Below are 15711 nucleotides of genomic sequence, written 5' to 3' on the forward strand. Positions count from 1 at the left end.
TTTTTTTCGGGTCAACTCCCTAAGCCTATGGTGCACAAAAATGGAATTTTAGTATTATTAAGAATCAGTCACAAAATAATTAAAAATAAAAAAAAATTGAAAGAAAAAATAATCTAATTTTTATATTTTCATGAAAGAGGTAAAATGTTGTATTTTTCTTCTTGCAATTTTGTTATTTTTTTCTAGTCACGTTGGGGAACATTGAGAAATAATGTTATAACAAAATAGGATTACAATATCAAACCTTGAGGATGTTTTATGAATTTTATCTATCTTGCAATGGGCTAGTAAAGATGAGGGGCTAATGGAAAGTCTAGACCCCAAATTTATAACTGTTCCTTCGAAGGGAAATTCTTTTGCTACATGGATCTTATTTGTATAGGAAAACCCAATTACTCTGGGTTCTTGTACCTTACTATTTTCTTTTATGGTGCTTTTGCTGTAAGTGCTTATTATGATTCAATAACCCAGTTACAAATAAACTGTGACCCTTCACTCTTATCTCCGAATTCACAGCTTTCCAATTTGTCACAGTTAGTTGAGAATTTGACTTCTTATTAATTACTACCATAGGTCCTAGAGGGAGTTGCAGAGCTACAGCATCATCACCACTACCACGAGGTATCATTGAAGATCTCTGAAATTTGAATCTTTGTAGAGGCAGCTGGCTTCTTGGCTCCTTATGGGTGAAAAAAAACAAACAAACAAAAAAACCCAGCCAAAACAAATCCCAACAACAAAAAAAAAAAAACAACCCAAAACAAACACAAAGAAGAATGAAACTCAAACCAACCCAAAACACCAACACATCCCAAAACTCAAAACAAGACCAGAAAAAGACTCCCCAGCTAAGGAAAGTCAAGATGTTTCGTATATGCACCTTGGATAGATTAGAACAGCAAATCAAAGATCAAAAGTTCTCATATACATCATCAGAAGCTTAATTACCAACTTCTAACTCCATCAGTTCTGGGTTATCCCTTCCACACTCTCCTTCCACATTCCAGATCCCGCTTGCGACGGCTGTAGAAAGCAAGAGCCCAGGCCCTTCCACAGCATCCTCTGGGAGGGCAACACACAGGAATGGAGAAGCTGATCTGCACCTGGCAGGGACCTTCTCCCCATGACTTCTGAAGCTGGAAAACATTCCACACACCCAGTTCTCCTGGGTTCAGCAGTAGCAGTCACTTTTCTCCTTCTTAGTAGCTGGTGCAGTGCTGTGCTTTTTGACTTTTGGCCTGGGAACAGTGCTGATAACACTGATGTTTTTAGTTGTTGCTCAGTAATGTTTACGCTGACCAAGGACTTTCTGAGTCTCATGCTCTTGCCAGGGAGGAGGGGAGCCAGGAGTAAGCAGAGACAGAACACCAGACTCAAACTAACCAAAGAGGCATTCCATACCACAGCACATCATGCCCGGTATATAAACTGGGGGCAGTTACCCAGCAAGGGTTAGATCACTGCTGGGGTCAGGCTGGATATTGGTCAGCGGGTGATGAGCAGTTGTATTCTCTTCCCTTGTTATTTCCCTTATCATCATTATTATTGGTGGTAGCAATAGTGATTTGTGTTATACCTTCGTTACTGGACTGTTCTTATCCCAACCTGTGGGAGTTACAGTCTTTCAATTCTCCTCCCCATCCCTCCGGGAGCCAGGGGGAGGAATGTGGGGGCAAGTGAGTGAGCGGGCTGCGTGGCTGAGTTGCCGACTGGGCTTAAACCACGACACCAGTGAAGAACATACCTATGCTCAGCCCTAGTGAGCTGCTGAGGGTTTACCACATACAAAGTTTAAACCCAGAGTAAAAGAGAGAGTAATGCCATGGGTGAATGCACATTCTGAAAGTTTCCAGCTGGCTGCCCATGACTGTGCCAAAAAAACAGTGAAAATGGGTATCACAAATTTGGTGACTTCCCAAAAGCTTAGTCTGCTTTAATATATAAAACTTTGTTATACTGTAACTGCAGAGTCTTAAAAATCCCACTCCTGTTTGAAGGCATCCTGCCTCATTCACAGCACACATAGAAAGTTCTAAATATATTGATTCTGGAAACCATCATGAATAAGACTCTTTTTCTATACTGGTGCTCCTAAGGCTCACACCTAAGCCATCTAGGCGAGGTACCAATGCAACAAGCAAGTGTAAAATGGAGAAGCAGATCCACAGACCTCAGCTATTCTATATTCACTGCATTTGTAGGCTTTCCCATTCATATTAGCCACAGGAAGGCTCCTGGTAGCTGGCCCAGCAAGGTTTGGTGAGGAGCAATGGCAGCAGCACTCCAATTCTGGGGACAATGTTGGCCTTTCTGAACTGATGGAGCTCATACTCTTCCAAGGACACTTTCTTCCATATCCTTTGCATTAAAGGTGATGTTCCTACATCAAGAAAAGCTTCTTGTGACCTTTTAATACTGCTCAGGAACCTGCTGCAAATACCCTGACGTTCTTTCATGCCTTTCAGTGGTGTCCCATAGAACCGCCGCAAGGCTCTGGCACAGGCCTGATGTGATAATGGGACAGTGGAGGGAACCACAAGTATCGCAGGAATTAGATGTTTACTTACAGCTGTTTAACAAAAAATAATCAAAGCAATGTAAATATTGTTTAAAACCTTCTAATTAAAAAGCCTTGGCAAGGAAATCGATACGATTATTGCTATCATGCACTGATTATTAGCAGCATTCAACCATTATGTGAGAAATGACAAATACTCAACTACTACCTAATATGACTTACTAAGCCCCAATTTCAAAGTTAAACAAATAAAATCTGATTTGCAAAGTACACTCTTAAGTATTTTACCCATTAAACATGATAAAATAATTCAGGTATACAATTTGAGCACCCTTTTTTTGGACTATGTCCAGCACAATCGAAGAATAATACTTGGCATCAATTAAGGATGAGTTCTCATCCTGAACTTACGATATGCATTTGTGATGTCCATAACACATTCTTACTGCACTCTGAATAGCAGTCGAAATCTAATCCAAGCTAGGTGAAGATAGCTGCACTGTTTTGGCGATTTCTTTATATTTTAATTAATGTCATCAGCAAGAAGATGTAGATTTTGTAAGCTGTTTTTTAATGAATTATCATACTTGAATCTTGCGGCTTTTTAAAAATCTTTGTTACTGTGTGCAGGAAGACTTTACCTTGTAAGGGAAAAGAAAAAAAGAAAAGGACAAGAAAAGAAAACAGAAAGAAAAATGAATGTTTCAATCAGTTCTAATGCTCCCCAAATCCATAGTACTTAATTTATCGAATCTCCTGTTAGTGAATGAACAAAGGTAAAAATAACAGGCTAGTTATAAACTAGTACTATGATGACATTGTGAATTATTTAAAAAGGGCATATTCAGTGTGACCATAGAGCCATCAATCATAATAGACATTGATGAGAAAAAGAGGATTCAGTCACTTCCTATCTGCCAGGAGAACAATTCTATCTCGCAGGTAGCTGTGAAGTGCCGCTGACCCGATGTCACTCGCATTGTTGCTCTACCCTTTGAACGGGGAGAGCAGATTCTCTCAATATTAGAATCGAATGAGTAAATAAATTCTCAGTTCACTGCCGCACTCCTTCAGAGTGCACACTTCAATTTGTCTAACAATGGGGAGGACAGAAAAGCAGAAATCTCTTAAAGCAGGGATAAATTTTTTATGGATGCTCAAATCCAGCTGCAAAGAATGGGGTTTTAAATGGTAGCAGTGCTGCTTTTAGCAGGAGCCCCAAGAGACAAAGTCTTCAGGAAGCTCTTGAATTCAGCCCTTCCTGAGTGCGTGCCTTTCCCTCTCCCTTCCTTCCAAAGCCGCTTCCACAGAATCATGCCATCATGGTGCCCACCTTGATCTCTCTGACTGAAAATGAAAACACCCTCTCACCTTCTCTCACACCCAAACACTTCAGTTTCATAAACAGCCAGCAAGAAAACTGTCTTTAGCAGCCTGACTACTCTGATGGCTTTAAAGGAAGCAAATATTGCAGCTGAAAAGATGACTACTAAGTAAAAAGGGAGACAATAAAGCATTCCAACTTTTAATTCATGCTGGATTAATCTGAGAGATTCCTTTCCTTGATGCCTCACATAATCATGTCCTAAACTTTAGTCAGATCACATGTTTCATCATTGTTGGTTACCCTAATTAGTCCATGGATTCCTGCAGCTGCAAAGACAACACAGAAGAATGAATAAATTGCACATTGCACATAGCTCCAGCCTTACCCAGCAAATGCTTTCCCCAGCATCACAGGGATGCTTCCCCCAGCCTGCAAGCCCCTAGTGATGCTTTGCCAAGTTCGACTAGTCTCCATCACTGAGCACCAGCACTAATGGTGGGGGGGTGATGCAGGATATGTGATGCCTCCCTGCCTGCCTCAGCTCACCTCAGCCCTGAGCCTGCAGTGCCTGCAGCACAGTCCCCAACGTTTCACCCACTCCTCATCTTCATCCCCCACCCAACGCCAGCAGCACATCCCAAGAGTCTATTAATCTCTGCGTAACCTCCTACTGCTCCAAAACTGTACATTGCCGCTTAATTGTTACTAACAGGTAAATCAAAGGTAAAAGAGAACTAATTAATTTTCCAGCTCGATTTTATTTTACTGTTACTGTTTTGAGAAAATATAACTAAACCCCATTAGTGTTAAGGTAAGACCATGAAACAACATAATATAATGCAAGAAAGACATTTAATAGCTTAGAGGAATGTTAAATTACTAATTAACTCCAAGTTACTGTATAAAAAAGCATAGTAATTTACAGGATTATTGCAATACGCAGCTTAGATTGCCACAAGGGTCAGCTAGGGAGCATTTCTTCCTATTTCTTTCAGTGTGGTGGTTATTGTAAAATTCTTCTCACATTAAAATGTACTGTCCTTACCCACAGTTCATTGCTGCTAATTAGCAGCAGTTGAGATTTCCCTAGCAGTCGTTTTCTCTGTGTTAAGCTGCCAAATGTTACCAACTGCTCAAGATGCTCCATGCACTGAGTGTCCGGCTGCCTGCCCTGCTCTGCAGCACCACTGCTACACCAGGTTCAGCACCCATTAAAGAAAACACTAATCAGATTATTTGTCCTGCTTTTTGTTGTATCAAGGCAGGTTAGCAGAAACCTTCTGGTGCCTTTGGCAGAGCTACAAAACTTAGAAACATTCCATTTTTTTTCCCCTTCTTTTTTTTTTTTTTTTCCTAAACATGTGATATACTGCTCACATGCTTGAAACTGGAAGCTCTCCAGTATGTATTTTTTGTTCAAAAGCAAGTATTATTTCCACATTCTATTTAAACTTTTACTTAAACAAGAAAGCAAGAAAAGGCATCTTTTAGTTTTTACCTAAATATATAAGAAGAATGCCCTAACTTTGATTAATAATTGATTAAATAAACCATCCACACATCAAAGGCAGGAAGAAGAGCTGTTCCACAGGAAGACTAGACTATCAAATAACACTTTGTTGTCTTAAACACTGCTCAGATCCGCAGCATTACATAGTTCATTGCCCATTAATGTTTGAGATTATAAATGGCAGTGCTTTCCAAAGTGTTTATTATTATTATTATTCTAAAGAACAGAAGAATTTTGGTCATATTTTCCTAATTAAACACTAGCAGTTTGAAAACATAGAAATTTGGATGATAACTGTACAACCTCATCTTTTCCTCTCTCTTTTGTTGGCTTTATGACTAATTTATGTTTAACCTTCTTAAGAATCCATGGTCTCAATACACTTTCTAAAAAAATTCAAAGCAACTTTTGCTGGTGTCCAATAGTAGGGCAAAAGGTCTTGGGAGCTGTGAAATAGTTCAGAATTGAAAGAGGTGACATGATCTTCTTTACCTCCTGTTCACAGGAATAAGAGCAATCAGGAAACAACTACTAATTGCTTCATCAAAATTAAGCTTCTCCATCTTCATACCAATTATTTCACCATTGCTGTTTAGTTTCATGTGCCTACCATCTACATGAAATATAAAGAAAGAAATCAGGCCTCTGAGTTGCAATGCATTTTTCAGAATCATTTAATGAACATGGAATTCAGATTTCAGGTCTCATCTCTTCTACCTGCTGGTATTCCTCCTTACCAGAGCTGGATGAAACATAAAGCACCTGAATATACTTGTACTTCATTTATACATGAGAAAGGATTGTAAAATTTACTTACAACAAGAGTGAAAAATTCATTGTGCTGACAAGAATAAATCTATTCAGCCAATGATCAAAACTGTAGCCCAAGGGTAACAAAGAACAAGTGTCAACCACATTTGCTCTGAAGTTCCACAAAAATTCCCCTTGGGAATTCCAATCATGATGCTCTGTAACTATATTTATATAAGATACATATATATATATATTTTTTTTTTTTAAGGAGAGAATATAAAGGGAAAAAGGATTATATTTTTAGGATATTAATTGTATCAACAACTTTTAAGCTGGTTTAATTTTTCCTTCAAAATACAATCGCCAAAGTATTTAAAAATTAAGTGCATTACTTAAGTGCTCAAAGATACGGATTTTTTTTCTCCATGATGTGCAGAGATCTGCATCTAATGCCTCTTTGTGTGCATACATATATATATATGTATATATTTATACATTGTGTATCCATGCTGTAATTCAGGTGATATCCCTTGAATACTTTTTTTTTTTGGGGGGGGGCAAAATGCTCTTAATATTCCTTGAGAAATTACAAACACAGTACTGTACATCATGAAGAGAGCTAAAGATAAAGGACTACAGCTAACATTTCCAATGAACGGCATTTCTTTCCCTGAGCCTGGCCAGCGGCTCGTGACTTCGCAAAGCGCTTAGATATGTTTAACACTGAGCATATGCTTTAACACATTTCTATCTGACAAAAATAGAGGCAAGCACCCAAGTGATTGCTGAAGCCAGCGGAAGATGGGCAGGGGGTGGAAGTCAAGCCCAGGTTTCTGATCTCGGGGTTTCAGTGGGGTTTGGGTTGTTTTTTCTTCCTACTCCTCTTTATTGTGCTCTCAGTGTTTCTTTTAATGTTTTGACTCTGTCCACTAATTACTACAGCATCCTTTCCACCTCATTCTTTTGCTACTATCTTAGCAAAAAAAGAGAATGAGAAATGACAGGAGTACAATACAAAAATATTCAGATACATTTTTAATGTAAGCATTATATTTGTGTGTCAATGGGTAAGTTTTAACGCATATAGGCAGAGGAGATGACTCTTCTCTGAGACTCCAAAAATTCCGAATGAAGCTGATAATTTTTGATTATTTTTTCAAAAATGAGATTTTTTCATCGTATCTAGCTAGCAGATACAGCCAATGACAAGCCTATTTCCACACTGGCAAGTTTTCATATTACTTTGAATTATTAAATCCAGCCCACACTTACAGATACTGTATGTGCTCATAGAGAGAAAGTACACATACACTCATGCACAAACTTTACATGAAGATTGAAAATCGAGGCAGAAGAATAAATAGAGCAGTGGGGAAAAATAAAATATTTAGTACCTACTTTTCATTTATAGGTAGTATAGTAGGTCACAATTTTCAACTTCCTCACCTAAAAATAAAACCATTAAAAAAAAACACCAATACAATGGTTCCTAGAATTTTGCAAGGCTTTATGTATTTGTTCATTTTATGAATTCAGATCATCCCAAAGCATCCTATACGTATTGTCACTATAGGGGTGTGATCCAGAAAATACACAAAACTATCAAAACAATCAACTAAATGTGTCTTTTTTTTTTTTTTTACTTTCTCATAATCTAAAATCCTGAATTTCCACAGATTTTGACCATCCAGCTAGTACCTATCCCTTCAATCCCTCTGCAACTGGGGAAGTGGGGTGCCTGCCCCACTGGCAGCCACCAGTGCCCTGCAGGCTCTGGCACGGCAGTGGTGGGCCATCCCGGACCTCTCCCTGCCACCATGCATGGTGGCACCTGTCCCCGCAGCTGAGCTCCTGTCGAGCATTCTCACCATTGGCTTCTCTGGCCGCTGCCCTGCTGCGCCAGTGCTGTTGTGGAGCAGGGCGAGATGCACACCGAGTTGAGTACCAGCTGTAATTGAAGTGGCAGAGACGTCACTGTCCATCTATAGCATCCTTTCCTCGCCACAGCCGCCCTAGCACAGATAACTCCAAAAATAATCACACTGATCCTGCATACTGTTACCAGTCAATTAGATCTAGTGATTCCAGCCCAAGCAGTCAGTAAACAATCTCAGGAAAATACCTAGGACCAGAATATTATCTGCTTCTACACATTCAGAGTGATTTTCCAGTTCCCATATGGAAAAGTGATAAAGGCAATGACGATAGCAAGTTTCCAGAGTAGTTCTGTACAAACAGGATTGTTATTCATAATATTAATTATTAATGTTAGCATCTCAAATAGCAGGGAAGCAAATCAAGCTCATCCCCAAAGGTAGCAACCCTGCCTTCACGCCTGCAGTAGACAGGAGTCCTGTCCATAATCTGAATCACTGAAGAGATTACCTGGTTAACACAAGCCTGATTATCAAGTGCCTGCCAGGACTAAAGATATAGCAGTGCAGAAATTACCTGAAGAAATTAAAAGTTAATAAAGGGAGTAAAAGAAGTACTGCTGACAAAACTGGTAGCAATATAAGGTTGCATACTCATAGCAATGCAAAAATGGGCTTTTTGAATTTTTTCTACTAAAATGCTGGATTCAAACAACATCAAGAACTTCGAAGCATCAAATTTTGTATTTTGTTCATTGAGTTTGACTTAGTTTATTTAAAACATGCTCTGAAAACAATTTATATGAAAGCCATCAATGGAGGCAAAATGTTTCCTTCCTATAACGACAATGCAGAAAAAGAAAATTCTTCAAATTGCAAAATCTCCTCATGAGGGTGAAGCCGGTGTGCTATTGGAAGGGATTATCTAACCCAATGCGCAATTAGCTGTGATGATTTAAAGAAATAATGTTCAAATAATGGATATCACCTCAATAAGTTACAACTTACTGCGCACTCTTACTAAATAGAAAAGAAAAACTTTTGGAAGTTTTAAAGATTTTGTTTCCTGACTGTGGATTCTTTATGCAAAACTATCCCATGAGTGTGGCTAAGGTTTGCCATTCCGTGATTGTGAAGATCGATGCTTTCAGGAAACATGCTTCCAAAGCAGCTGAAAAGCCCTCAGAAAAACAAGCTAATGCAGGTAAACGAGCCAATCAAGTGTTATGTCAGAATTACACAATTTCACATACTGCATCAAATTAAAAAATGCAACTAATTACATTTGTAAAAAAACAACTTGTTATGTCTTAAGAAACTTGAAAACTTAGATTGCTTATTTGATTTGAACAGACTGAGATAATATTAGCAGTTAAAAATGAATTTCTGGTATTTCATGACTTAACTGCAACTCAAAACATGCACTAATCGTAAGTGGATAAAGTTTGAGAGGATACTGATCTCAAACTCCAACTAGCAGCTGGTACGTTCTGTTAGCTGAAGGGTTTTAATTTCACTCTTGAATCAGAGAACGAGATGTCTGCACTAGTCTTACTGCTAATTAATGCACCAGTTGATCTGTGCTAGCTAGACCAGGACAACATATTTTTTGGGTTGGCTGGGTTGTTTGCATTTCAGAAATTATCATCTCTGACTTTTTATAATTATTTGAGCCCAACTCCTGTACTTATTGAAATCCTAATTGCTGCTGCCAACTTTGTAGAGAACAAGGTTAACTTCATTACAATATTACAATCACGAATGACACCTGGTTCTTCCTTCTGACAGTGTTCAAGGTCTACTGGTCACGTCTGTGACCACACTACTCTTCCATGAGAAGTCGTGGGAACCCCCACTAACAGTTTTGACAATTTATGCTTTGAGCTTAAATAAGCTTTTGCTTTGATGCTCTGAGATGCCACCATAGTACTTACTGCAATCATCCACTCCTTCTTGCAAAACCTACCACTTGATAAGAAAATTTAGTATCCTGATTCAGGCAAAATTTGTCCTAAATTTTTTCTACACATAGTTAATATTTTCATCTTTCCTTTCTCCCTCCCTTATAAAGGATTTAAAGAATGTTTCTTATGCTGTGCCCTAAGATATGGTCTTTTTGCCCATGCTATCTTCATAAATCACTACTAATGATTTTCTAGCTCATTCTCTATACTGGTTGCATACCTTAATATTCAGCATTACTTTTCTCTCAGCTCAGCTTTATTGTTCATACCAGCTTGTATGGGAGATGGTCAGATAAAATGGACTTTAGTTTTTTACCAACTACTGAAACCACTCTGCTCTTAAATGTGGTTTTGGGGCACATCTCAGATGTAATGCAGTCCTGTTTCATGAGAGCTCTCTTTTCTACATTGTGTAAAATGGAAATTCCAGTATTTTTAGCAAACAGTGCTGCTCTTTAAAACCTGAGGAGAGGGAGGTCTTTATTGATGCATATAGAAGACTATTATTACCTTCTTGAGTAATGATATCAACATGTTTGAATACGTCTGTCTAATGGCTCTCCAAAACCATGTTGACATTTTTGCTGACATATTAGGGTTTTAGTAGTGCTATATATAAATTATCTAACCACAGCCAAATATTAGGCCTTTCAAACCATTCTGGATCACAGAGTGATATACATGCATATCCGCCATTATTGTTAATGAGGCCTCCCCCGTAACGTTAAGAATATGGGTGCTTAAAATCTCATTATAATTTAAACTATCATACCTCAGCTTTTAAGGATTATACTCTTTCTCTGAAGAAAAATACATATACAGGTTACCTTGTGGACTGATTTCTAGCTAAACTTTCACCTGAAATCCTGACCTGCACAAAATATGCAATACTTCTGACCCTCCTTGCATTCTTTGTCACCACCACCATCAACCTCATGTTCAGCTCTTGAAGTTATATTTCTCTTTCAACTATATCCTTGGCTTGCAACTGCACATACTTCATCCTAAGTTTCCTTGCAATCTCATAAGCAACCCCCAGAGATACTGCTCAGCAAAAGCTGGGAGAAGTGCTGGTGACAGATGGCAGTAGCTGCACCATGGGGCAGAAAACTCCTCCAAGGGGAGGACCATTTTACTGCTCCTTTTACATCCAACCTGGCTAGTGCCAGAAGCTGTAATAAATTATCCTAAACCACTCAGACCTCCATAGTGATATTGAGGTTCTTGGTGAAGGCTACATTCCTTAGGAGCCTTCCTGGAGAGGTCCTGGAAGGTCCACCAGACACTGCTTGCTCCTTTCCCATCCCTTGCTCTGGCAGCGCTTGGGCTCTACTGGTCAAACCAAATCATCTACAGTGAGGTCTCATCTCTCCTTGAACTGTAGATACCCCAGAAGCCAGCAGAGCTCCTACTCAATGCTCATATTTTGAACACTCCAAGGGAAAATTTATGCCTAAATTACAGACCTAGTGCCAAGCAGCAAATGTTGGTCTTGTCAATCCTGTGTCTTGCGCAAGGTCTGCCGAGGCAGCTTCAGGCCTTGGCCTGTGCCAGTAGGGCAGTCGCACCTCTCTCACTTCTCTTCTGGTTGGGCATCTACCCTGGTGATATGTTTGCTCTGCAAACACAGACCACCACCACCACCACATCCCAAGCCTGGACAGTGAGATGGATCCAGCCCTGCTGAATATCCCAGCACAGCAGCTCTCCTACCTCAGTGCTAGACCCCAAATTATTTTGTTTTACTCTACCAGTAACATCTCATTCATGCTCTGGGATCTTTTTAAAATTATTTATGTTTTTTTTTTTTTGTGCATGTGATTAATGTATGTCAACAATTACATTTCAACTCTTGATTCTCCCTGAGAAACTTGAAAAATGTTATGTTTTGAATTCATTCTTCAAAACAGAAGTGTAAGGAAGGAGCTGGATTTCTTATCCTATTTTATTTGTGATTGGGAGTCTTTGCTTCAGAAAACACTCTCCTAAATTTCCGGTAAACATGCACCCATGGTGAAAGTGCAGGTGACCCTCGTGGACATGTTCCTGTGTAACCTGCTTGGCAGGGGGGTTGGACTATATGATCTCCGGAGGTTCCTTCCAACCCTAACGATTTTGTGATTCTGTAATTCTGTGAAATTTGCAGCCCAGCAGCAGTCCCCTGGGGAAGGGAGAGTCAGAAGCAGTTGGGCAAGCATCTGGGGTATCAGAATGCCTCTAGGTAGTGATTGCCTCCCCTACCCCCCGCAGATTCTCCTTCCTTTTTCCCCCCTTAGAGATGTTTAGTGCATTTTATGCATTGTGACCAAACCAGGTAAATCCTGCATCTTCCTTCTGCATAGTGTCATAAATAGAAGAATTAAAAAAAGGGGGGGGTAACTACAAAAAAACCCAGAGCAAGCTCCCCCCGTTTTGTCTCTGTGTGCCTCAGCTGCACATCATACATGCGGAACATTGAACCATCCTCTTAAATATTATGACATGGAGAAAATCACATTGTGCTTTAACCTATCAACAAAGGAGCAAAGCAATTACAGAGCTAAACACAGTCGAGGAAGACCCAATAAAAAGAAATCCAAGAAAATTTGGTGAAAATTCTTAAGGGGCCTTACAATGTTTAATCATGCTTCAGACCTAAATTAATATTCTGCTTCTAATTCAAAAGACGGAACCACAAAGGTACATCTTTTGGGTATTTTTAATAACCATAGTACAACACTCTGTGAATTAGCAGCTGGTCTGACTGGTATTTTACTTTTCCTTTGCTTACTCAAGTAAAGCAGTTAATATTAGTATAATCATCAAACTAACATTAGTGAGACAGAAGGACAGACTTTTTTTCAGTATTGTAATGCAGAAAATAAAAAAAAAATAAACCAAGATTTAGAAATTCCTTTGTGTATTGTATTTTTCTTATGCAGTTTCAATAAAACAAAAAAAATTTGTTATATTCATCCGTTTTATAAAGCAAACAATAGACTAAAAAACACATAAACACAAGAAAGATGATAACATGACACCCAGTGGGTGAGAACAAAAAGCCCATCATGTGCTGCTACCTACTACTACCCAAGTGACATGAAAAATATTTATGAAATAAATCCATCGTGTTTAAAGTTGGTAGAAAAATACTCCCCACCAAGCTGGAAATGCTGGTTAGCAGATTTATTGATGTTCTTTAGAAAAAAGAAAGAGAACTTCTGGTTATCTTGGTTCCTTACTTTGGCCCCAGGTATTTACAAATTTGGCACTGGATTAGATGCTTGGTTTCATGTCTAGTCTGTGGGACAACCCACCAAACTAATATTTATTTACCCAAGTTGCAGATGGACTTCGAATAACCACATACAGTTGTCAAGGAGAAAGATATTTTTCCTTTGAAAAAAAAGCAGAGATTGGAAAGCTCAAAAACGTTAAACTGAAGTACATGGAAACTCTAATTTGTTAATGTTGCTTTGCTGATGAAGAATACCCTAGGACATCAAATACAGCTCACGACACTACAGAGGTGGCCTCACCTGGAGTTTATGTCATGTATGAATTTTTATCTTAGACACTGACAAAGAACGATGAACATCAGCACCTATTTCATGCAATTTCATACAATTCTTACATAAAATTGCAGCCAAAGGATTCTGAAACCACTTTGCCCATATACAATCTTTTCATAATTAAACTCCTATTTATGCTCATCTTGTATTGTGCTGCATTTGTTGTATAAAGAAAAAAACAACAAAACTATGTAGATGGGAAGGAGGGTAGGCAGGAAAGGGTGAGAAGGAACTCATATCTGAGACTATATGAATTCCTTCCTCATAGCTTTTTCATTTAATATTATGCCACTCTGCATTAGAAAGTGATGTAAAATATTTATTCTAGGTAAAGAAAAAGCTGTAACTTCTCCAACTTTCACCTAGTCCTACCACATGTCCTTACCTGGCAGTTGCCTGGTGCTTCTGAGCCCCCGCAGACCCATGGGAGCCGAGGAGATGGCCAGGCTCCTGCTCCCACCACCCATGGGAAAGCGCACCAATGACGAGGCTATTGACTACTATCAGGAACAGCAGCATAAGTCCCAGCCCAAACCCAACACACTCTTCACCAAGGGTGCTCTGCAAGCAGGGCCCTTGCTCTGGGTGGCCACAGGATGGAGAACCTGGTTCTAGCCCTGCAGACCACACAGCTTTCCGACTCTGCAATCAGAGCACTGCAATGTGATGCAGGTAACATTTTTAATATCTTCATGGATTAGTGTCCTGGTAAGGCAGAGCTTATGACACTGTTTACACATGGTCTTAACCAGAGTCTCACTCTCAGTGCTGCACCAAGTCTCTCTGGGTGTTGCCATCTGCTTCCACAGAGGGACTTTGCTGTGGGAAAAAGAGGGAGACCTAACACTGGGGACTTCTCCTCCTCACAGTACCATCTTAAACTCCAGTAAGGGAATTCTTTTGATCACTTATCAGCCTTCATTGGAGCTACTTTAAGGAAATCCTCTCTCTTTCTCACAGAAAAAAAAAAGTCCATTTCCAGGCAGCCTCGCTTCCCTGCCCATGTTCTGCAGCACAGGGAAAGAACAGAAACAGATATGAAACATAATCCCAACTTCCAGCAAATGAGACTTCTCACTGGTGTTTTACCAACATCTGTGGGAAGGGCTGAAGAGTAAGGAAAGATTGGCTTGACAGAGGAGAGAAAGACTTTGTAATGCAAGGGATGGTGAAAAGAGACCCAGGCAGGAATGAGAAAATTCACAAAAGATCTAGTGTTACACAGAACATTGAAATGAGCCCTTTCGTGCAGCCATGTGCAAAAAAAACATTCAGACATGCAAGCCATTGAAAGCCATTGCGGACTCACTCACCAGTATTCATAGTAAAATTAAGCTAGATTTAAAGGACCACATCACCTTGTCACATTTATTTAACATCTACTTGAAAATACAGTGTATAATGCAAAAGGAAGAGCCAGAAAATCAAACCTAGTTAAACTATTTAAATTAGTGTATATGAGAAGAGAAAAAAATGGGGGAAATATCATGAGGAATACATCTGAGAAAATCCTGAGAGCTTAATTAAGAAGGAAAAGCTATTTTTTTGTCAAAGCAGTAGCTTAGAAACAGGTGGTAAAGAACATATACATACACCCCGCTTAAGGGCACGGGGTGCTCACAGTGGGTATTGGGAAACCAGATCCCCTACATGGTATCATCACTGCACAGAGGCAGGTAGGATGCTGCCATGGTGGACACAAGGAGGAGGGACCATGCCTTGGTCACTGGTGGCTGCTGCAGGGCAGAAACCCCAGTGAGATCGACCAGCACTCTGATCCACGATGGCAAATCTTACACTTCCATGTAATATTTGAAGACAACGTAATTTAAGGTGTCCCTTCCATTATTCAAAAGCATAAATTGCTACAGGGTCCCCTCTGCCTGCTCCCACAGGATCTACCACAATGGGGTCGCAGTCCCCGGTATCAGTGTGGTTCAGACAAATAAATTGTAATGACTGCAAAGAAGAAGAGACTTACTTAGCACTAAGAGATATCCAGAGAAAATTAAAGGAAAACATTTTCCTAGTGTCAGCCAAGGGAGGTTGGTCAGCCCACAAGTCCAAGTGTGCTTATCTCTCTCCATTGCAAATACTGGAAAATATTTGGAACAAAGATAGTCAATTAACACCAGTTTTTAAAAAGCCCACTACATTTAAACCACAGTTTCCCCCCTTCATCCTGAAGGTTTTTCTTCTGGCAGAGGAAACCAG

At 39.6% G+C, this 15711-nt stretch overlaps 1 protein-coding gene and 1 long non-coding RNA gene across 2 annotated transcripts in view; one reads left to right on the forward strand and one right to left on the reverse strand.

Annotated features, from left to right (window-relative positions):
* The window catches only part of KCNJ3 (potassium inwardly rectifying channel subfamily J member 3), a 644250-nt gene that overhangs the window by 203265 nt on the left and 425274 nt on the right, over nucleotides 1-15711 (forward strand). The window lies entirely within an intron of this gene.
* The window catches only part of LOC130602642 (uncharacterized), an 82215-nt gene that overhangs the window by 2354 nt on the left and 64150 nt on the right, over nucleotides 1-15711 (reverse strand). The window contains exon 2 of the long non-coding RNA XR_008972952.1: nucleotides 569-679. This is a non-coding gene — a long non-coding RNA (uncharacterized LOC130602642). The remainder of the gene's footprint in view (nucleotides 1-568; nucleotides 680-15711) is intronic.

This window comes from Pezoporus wallicus, unplaced genomic scaffold (genome assembly GCF_028554395.1).
Source record: "Pezoporus wallicus isolate ANWC-B61680 ecotype Strahan unplaced genomic scaffold, APGP_CSIRO_Pwel_v1 contig_736, whole genome shotgun sequence".
Classification (NCBI taxonomy): Eukaryota; Metazoa; Chordata; class Aves; order Psittaciformes; family Psittacidae; genus Pezoporus; species Pezoporus wallicus.